The sequence below is a fragment of the Cyprinus carpio genome, chromosome B17, assembly GCF_018340385.1.
Source record: "Cyprinus carpio isolate SPL01 chromosome B17, ASM1834038v1, whole genome shotgun sequence".
Classification (NCBI taxonomy): Eukaryota; Metazoa; Chordata; class Actinopteri; order Cypriniformes; family Cyprinidae; genus Cyprinus; species Cyprinus carpio.
This window is the reverse complement of record NC_056613.1, coordinates 10,930,050-10,938,439: the sequence shown is the minus strand read 5'-3', so window position 1 is coordinate 10,938,439 and position 8,390 is coordinate 10,930,050. Positions and strand designations below refer to the sequence as shown.

At 35.2% G+C, this 8,390-nt stretch overlaps 2 pseudogenes; both read left to right on the top strand.

Moving 5' to 3' along the window:
• The first annotated feature begins 324 nt into the window (after positions 1–324).
• Positions 325–3,872, top strand: LOC109058376 (annotated as a pseudogene).
• Positions 3,873–5,367: 1,495 nt separating this feature from the next.
• Positions 5,368–8,384, top strand: LOC109058375 (annotated as a pseudogene).
• The last annotated feature ends 6 nt before the right edge of the window (positions 8,385–8,390 follow it).

The window sequence follows — 8,390 nt, the reverse complement described above, 5'->3', positions numbered from 1 at the left end:
TGTTTTAACCAATATATTAAAACCATAAACGGCTACAGTTTTAACAGCATTTCAGATTGATTCCTGCAATTGATTCCTGTGATGGCAAAGCTGAATTTTTAGCAGTCATTCCTCCAGTACTCAATCTCTCATGTTCCTTCAGAAATTATTATAATATGCTGATTTGTTAAAGTCTAATCTTTCAACAGAACAACTTATTCCAGCACAAACAGTTGTCAAGATGGGTTTATGGCATACAAAAAACTTTCTAAACATTGTCTAATCTTGCCTCTACAGGTTTGGGTTCTGTCTGCATGATTCAAACTAATTGAGGACTGAGAAAAACAGGTATTATGTAAAGTCAAACATGCTGAGCTTGTGGGATCACAGATTCTTTGATTGGTTGGTTCATGTTGCTGAAATGGTTTTGTGTAATAATTTGATTGTATAAAACCTGTCAGTTGCCATTACAATGATTGCAAATTAACTGCTCGTCATCGTACTCCTGTCTGATTATTCTGAATGGGATTTTAGTGTGAAGGGTTTCTACAGTGAATCCCCATGGTGAAATGTCTCTCCCCATTTCCTCTGAGGATTGTACAGCAATTTGCTGCCTTCTGCTTCCTGACCGGATTCGCACTAACGGGAATCATCAACATATCAGTTGTTCTCAGTAAGTCTTTTCTGCAGCCTAACTGCCTTTATCCTTTATCCTAGTCTCAGAGACTTTGAGCCGTTTGTCCAGTCTCAACAATTTAGTGCCCAACTTGAAAAGTGTTCACTCTTACAAGGCCATTACAGTCAGTTATGGTCATTTGACTCCACTGGTGGTCTAACTGAGCTAAATAATGACACAGTTTTCTTGTGTATAGCTGCTTATAGCTGAATTCGGTTCATAATAGATGAATTTTACATAGTTATTGAACAGAACTGAATCAACATTGAACACTGTGTCAGTAATAACACTGTTGTCTTTTTAGAGCTTGTATTTGAATTATTCTCAAATTTGTATGACAGATTCTGTTACTTTCCTCTTTGTTACTGTTTGTTACTGCTTTGAAACCATCTGTAATGTATAAAGCCATTTATGAAAAGAGGAAAAATTTAATTACAAAGTTGCAGTTTTCTAAAAGTTAAATATTAAGAACTAAAAATGATGTTTTATTAAAGGAAATTATCTTACCCTTTTCTCTTCTTGAAAAGGGAAACCATGTAGAATGCATTTATGTTTGTAGATATCTAAAATCTTTTGTACATGTTTTATGGAACATTTTTTTGTCATGTTTCTGATGTTTAATGATTAAATGTGATCTGTTCTGCAGTGGGTAGACCCTAAACACTGTACATTTATCGGTGTGTTTGTTCGGCAGTACTTCCTGGAGTTTAGGCAACATGCTGCTCGCCGGTTTTGCCTATCTGGTCACTGATTGGAGGATGCTGATTATTACTGTCACTTCTCCTCTTCTTCTTTTGTCACTTCTCCTCTTCTTCTTGTTATTATTTATCATTTTTTGTTTTTATTTCAAAGAGTGTTTGTTTATGAGAGTCCTGAGTCTTCCTCACAGTTAGGGCCTGTTTGTATGTCATGTTTTTTCTCAGCTGAAAAGATTTTTTTCTTATTTATTCCTCTCACAACCAATCGGTAAATTCAACAATAATAAAGCTCATTTGTACAACTAGCTTCATCCATGTGCTCCTGCAAATGTCCTTTGTCCTAAATGACCTAAAACATCCTTTGTACCTTCCATCATCAGATTATATCATGTATAGGCTATTTATGTTCATCAACGAGAGCTGTCAATACCATTGTGAATAATAAAATTGAGACGCTCTCTTTTTTTAAATATATTTTGCTTTAAATGTTTTGTTGTTTACACTTTACTTACACTTTACTATTCATATACTATTCCATCGTCATTTATTCATGTAATTTACACCATTGTCCATTTCCTTTGCTTTGCCTCAAATCAGTTTGTAATTAAAAAATATTTAATTTGCTGGTTGGTTTGGCTTATGATTTAAAATTCTTAAAATCATGTCAACATTAGTCTATTGTGAAAAAAAAATTATTGTTTAATACTTTCATAGGTGGATCCCTGAATCAGCGCTGTGACTTATAGCAAATGGAAAGGCAGAAACAGCATACAAGAATCTGAAAAAATTAGCTACTTTAAACTAAAGACGAGACTTTACGTGGGTCCCTGAATCAGTGTTTTATTTTATATCTATTTAATATTTGGGTAGAACTCAATTTCAACAAGGGTTTAAAACACCTTTCTTTCTGTTTCCATCAAAGGCTTTGTCCACTGTAATGACTGTGGAACACCAGGGTCATATTTACACTTACATGGACTTGTTCAAAACCCTGCAGCTGAGGAGACTCACACTTTTCACCGGCATAGTGTGGTAGGTTTTTGTGTGTGTACTAATTTAAGTATTTTATATTCAAAGAAAGTGCCTCTGAATATGTGGAAGCAAAGAACCTACTTTCACTTCCCCTATTTGTAGGTATGGAGTTGCTTCTACATACTACGGCATCAGCTTAAACATCACCGGCTTTGGGCTTGACCTTTACCTGACACACTTCATTTATGCAGCAATAAAAGTGCCAGTGAAAATCCTTATCTATTTTAGTCTCAATAAGGTCAGCTGTAGAATCACTCAGACCGGGACACTGGTGCTCACAGGATTCTGCATACTCATTAACATCATCACACCTACAGGTTTCTAGATCAAATGTGTCATTTCAGTTTCTAACAAACCAGCCCTTTAGTTTCAAAGGCACTTTAAATCAATGGTTTTCAACCAAAAAACTGATTCTCCATAATGATTCTGACAGGGTCAAGGCCAGCAGGAAAAACAATGCTAAAAGCAAATTATAAAATACAAATTACCATACAATTTGCATAAGTAGGATAGAAAAATGCATATGTGAATCAGCTTTTAAAAGGGGTGAGAAAGCACTTTCCATGTTTTTTAAGCCATACAGCCAATCAAATTCTATTCATTTTGATGCAAATCACAGAAACTAGCAAAATCAACAGATGCCAACATGGAATGGTCCATCACTGAAAACCAATAACAAAATGGTGTTGGACCTATGCAATTCATGCAAATATTAATACTGTATTTCTGTGAATGTATCTATGGGTTTAGAATACTGTGATCTCAGTGCTGGGTAAAGGACTTTCAGAGGCTTTGAAACAACTGTTCTTATACACCACTGGGCTCTATCCAACAGTCATGAGGTTAGTATCTGCCATGTTTCTTTTCAGTTATTAAGCTCACTCAGTTTTGAAAATGCTTCCGTTCTCTCTTCTCCATATCTTTAGGCAAAATGGAGTTGGCTACGCCAGTTTTCTGGCTTGTTTGGGAGCATCAATTTCTCCTCTTTTCATGCTCTTAGGTTTAGTGTGGAAGTTTGTACCAGAGGTCATTTTTTTGTTTTGTGGACGTTTTTTATGTTTTCTTTTCTTGTTTTTTGGCTTATACCTGAAACGAAAGATTGAAGGTTGCCATAGAAGATATTGAAGAGATGAGGTACAAGAAAAAAAAAAGAGAAAAATTCCTTTTTGGAAACATCAGCTTACAATCCTGATATAAAACCTCCATTGTCATTATGTTTGTTTTACTTTAACTCATTTTTAAATTCACAATTTTAATTTGCTTTATATTATTTCTCTTTCACAGAAAGAAACCTACCAACTTCACAACTGAGGATCAGAGTAACATCCTTTTAAAGTTGCCCATCTGTGCAGACATAATGCAGTGATATGTAAATCACTTCACAAGCACAAAAAGACATCCTGCCATAGTGATGAGTTTTATAAGCTGTACTCGACATCAGATCCTGCCTTAAGTATATAATTAATAAAACTCTTAAGTCATGGAGTATTGGCATACTGTTTTTCTTGCTTTCATAGAATTAAAATCTAGATTCAGTCTTTTTGCTTATGCATTCTCTAAAGATACATATTTAATTAATCCCTTTAGTTAATCTCTGTCTTTATGTCTTTGTTCCAGCACACAGTACCATGGACAGCACCAGCATTAGTATCTGGGCTCTGTTTGACAGCACCCTGGACAGCTCCACATTACCTGAGTCTGACCTTTGTTAATGAGCTATGGAAGGTCTCTCCCATAATTGACAACTTCCACCAAAGACCAACATATCACACATATTCTCTTCAAGTTATTGTATTGGCAACAAATATATGTTTATAAAATGAGTAACTCAGACTTAAATCTATTGAATTGGACGAGTAATATTGTAATAATATAATATTGTACAAGTTATTATACAGACAAACCACAGCACATATCCAATCAAAGACATTAGTTAAAACATACTCTGTATTATTCTGACTTCTACACAAAATGAATGCGACACATCTCATTCAAAATAAAAGTTTTGTAAACATTTTAGCTTATTATCTAAACTTTATACCAAATGCTACTGCTGTAAATATAAAATTATAGAGAAAATGCCTGAATGTATGCAAATAGACTATTTGTATTTAACAAGTTAGCTGACCAAAGATGCATCCCACTGTACTGGCAGTGAGTGAGATAAGAGTGAGGAAAGTGTGTTTCACACATATAGCTTTTTGGGTTTGAAAAGGTTTGCTGGACTTGGACATAATTGATGATCAAGTTTCTGTTGCTGCATGTTCAGTCCTTCTAATAATAGCACCATGTTAAAAAAACTCTAGATGGCAGTAGAAGTGACAGGTTTTGGAGAAAGAATAGTTATTCTTTAGATGTGGCTAAATTTAACTGGTGCTACATCATTAAAATGCTTTTATTTAGCAAGTTCTGTATGCATTAAAGACTTCTACTTGTTATAAAATAAACACTGTTTTTTTTTTTACTTTCTATTATTTAAATGTAAAAAACTTTTTAATATAAATAATAAGAAATAATTTCTGAGAATAATTTTTGAAGGATCATGTGACAAATTCAGTCTTGACATTACAGAAATAAATGGCATTTTAAATATATATTAATATAAACAAAACTTTTTCATGGTAGTTCAAAATATAATATTAAATACAAATATATATTTAATATAGTTTTTTTAGAGACCTGCCTTTGTCCTAAGTTTGAATACTGTAGTACTATCCAACACTGCTGTCATTTATTAACCAGGAAGAAATCCAGCCAAGTGACTAGTGGAAGCTCAGGCCTTCCACTATGGTTTGAACACCCTCTGTGTTAGATGTTAATTTACTCAAATAAAACACTAATGTACAATCTTTCAGTGCAGAGTGTCTGTCTTTGTCCATTTGTGAATTATATAAACTGTTTTCTTCAGTGTGTTTTTGTTACTTGAAGTTACTTTAAGTTACATCACTGATGGTGAGTAAAAATGTATTTTTATTGAGTTGTATGTGTTTCTTTTTGTTTCATCGTTTGGTGTGCGACAGGAAAGGTCTGAATAAAGCCACAGCCACCATCTTCTTAGTTGGTGTGATTGACAGGTGAGACTTAATGTAAGACATGGATCTGGCCTTTAAGAGATGTAGTGAAAAGTGATGCTACAACAGCATGCCAAGCTGAAGTAGTTAAACTACAGTTACAATACTGAATACTCAATACTGGTTAAAGTAGTAGTAAAATTGTACTATATACAACAAAAACACTCCAATGTACATAACTGGGTCAAAAATCTATATATAGTACAGAAACTCATTTTTGGAGCAATTCACTACAATGAGTTGGACTTTCCAACATTGCATGCAATAAAAGAACTACTTTGGATGAATCGATTCACTAGATTGAACTACTTTCTAACACTACTACATGCATTTAAGAGAGAAGACCACTTAGTATGAATCGGTTCCCTAGAATGAACCAATCTTACAATACTATATGCATATGAGAGAGAGAATTGATTCACTCTAATGAACCAGACCACAGTACATGTAATTTAGGACATACTGATTCACTGTCACAAAGATCAGTTTAGGGGACAGCATTTTTCTTTTAAAGATATTAAAAGTTCTGGAAAAGCTACACTACTTTGAAAACAGCTGAACTACTGTCAAACTACTTTCCCCAACACGCCAGTTTAAGGTATGTCTCATGGATTCTGTTTATTCCAGGTATGGTAGGAAACGAATGCTGATGGTGGCTTGCCTGAAAGCCATTTCATTTGGGGTGGCCAGTGCATTCTCCAAGTCCTTCATTATGTTTGCTATAATGAGGTTCTTCACTGGAATGGGCCTCACTCATAAAGTCAGTTTACTATCATAAAGTTAAAAATCCATGCTACTATTGCACAGACTGGCCTTCTGGTGTAAATAATAGAACTTATTATTATTCATCGGGGTAGAATGGGCTGATATAGCACACAGGACGATTGCTGGCGTTATAATCAGTTTTGATTGGTCTTTCAGCACTATGATATTGCCTGGCATTGCTTATCTCGTCAACGACTGGAGGCCTCTGGTCATCACAGTAACAGCTCCTCTCATACTGGCAGTGATCACATGGAGGTAAGATGTTACTATGATTGACTCCAGTCCAGTTTTCCCAAATCACCTACATTCCTGTCTTCTAGGTGGAGCCCTGAGTCAGCATGATGGCTCATAGCCAATGGACGACTGGAAGAGCCCCATTTTTACTTGAGCAAATGTGCCTCAGCCAATAACAGACAACACAACATCAGATATATCAAACCAGAGGTAACATTTGAATATGCAATATTTAAGGAAGAAGTGAAATTTTCTGCATTTTCCTAAACTTTTGAGGGCATGACCTTTCGGACCCTTGCCAGTGTTATAACTGCTGAGGACAGAGGTGACAGGAAGTACTCGTATCTGGATCTTGTGAGGTCTTTTTTAAGATGAGGAAACTGGCTATGCTTACTGGAAGCACCTGGTGGGAATTTTTTGTCTTTATGATGGCTAAAATTATAGTTTCCTTTTCAAATTCAAGTCAGAGCAACCTGGTTTAATAAGATATTAAAGTTAATTGTTTTCACAGGTTCAGAGTGGCATTCACTTACTACGGCAACAGTTTGAACATCAGTGGTTTTGGGCTGAACTTGTACCTGACCCAGTTTATTTATGGTGCCATAGAACTGCCATCAAAACTGGTGGCCTATTTGTGTCTTGATAAACTGGGCCGCAGGTACAGCCAGGTGGGCACGCTGATTACAACAGGGGTCTGCATTAGCATCAACGTCATCATTCCCAGAGGTAAAACACAGAGAACAATCATTTATTATGATGCCACAACCATGTGATTGACACTCAACTTGCTTTAAAACTGTGAATATTTGTTTAGTTTAGTTTATTCCGTTACAGAACAACCATTTATTATGATGTTGTCATCATGAGTTTGGCATTCATTGAATGTTTGTGTGAATGTTTTGTATTACAGTCAGTCATTTATTATGACATCACAATCATCTGCCTGGCTTTTCAGTGCATTTAAATAAAAGAACAATAATCACATAGAATGTCACTGTTGTGAATGACTAAATGTAATTATGTAGAACTTATTCATTGTGATGTCACAGTCGTGTTCAGCATGTCAGTCATTCTAAAATTTAAAATTTAAAAAGCTTTCTGTTAATAAAATCACGTTTGGTGTCAAAATCTTCTTTTTTTCTTCTTTTTCCAGTGTTAAAATACTTCATCCTATCCCAGTTAAATATGAAAATCCAACTAAGTGGGGCATTTATTGGATGTTTCCACTTATCTAAAAACAAATATATTAATAATATATAAATACGAATTATGAATAATATGTAATTCTTTATCGTTGATCACCAGTTGATTATCACACAATGTAAAACAAAATCAAATCATTGCTTTCTTATTGTAATGTCCTAACAAGGTGTACCAAGAAGTCAGGGTTTTGCAAGTTATTATGGCCCCTGCTACACCATCCAGCCACAAAAAGCATTTTTCTTCATTGATGCCATTCAAAAGTAGCTGCATATTTAAAATAAAATAAAATAAAAATTCCAGTGGATCTGAAGTTATTAGTCACATTAGTCATGCATTTCAGTCATGTAATTTATGGCTCAGGAAATGTCTCTGCTCCTGTCTTTAGATTTGTGGCTGCCCCGTACAGTCATTTTTGTGCAGGGTAAAGGATTCTTAGAGGCCTCCTTCACATGTGTTTTCCTCTATAACACTGAGCTCTACCCAACTGTGTTACAGTCAGTTGTTTATCATTTGTAATTCTACTTCTGTGTTTGTACATAAAATGGAAAAAAAGGGGGTTATTAAAATTCTCTCTCTTCTGACCTCAGGCAGAATGGATTAAGCTATAGCTCATTTGTCGGTCGTGTTGGCGTTTCTCTTGCACCTCTTGTGAGCCTTCACAGGTCCTGTTCTGCGCTGTGGGTGCCAGTGCAGGTCTCCTTACGCTGCTCCTCCGCAATGTTCTAAAGAAAC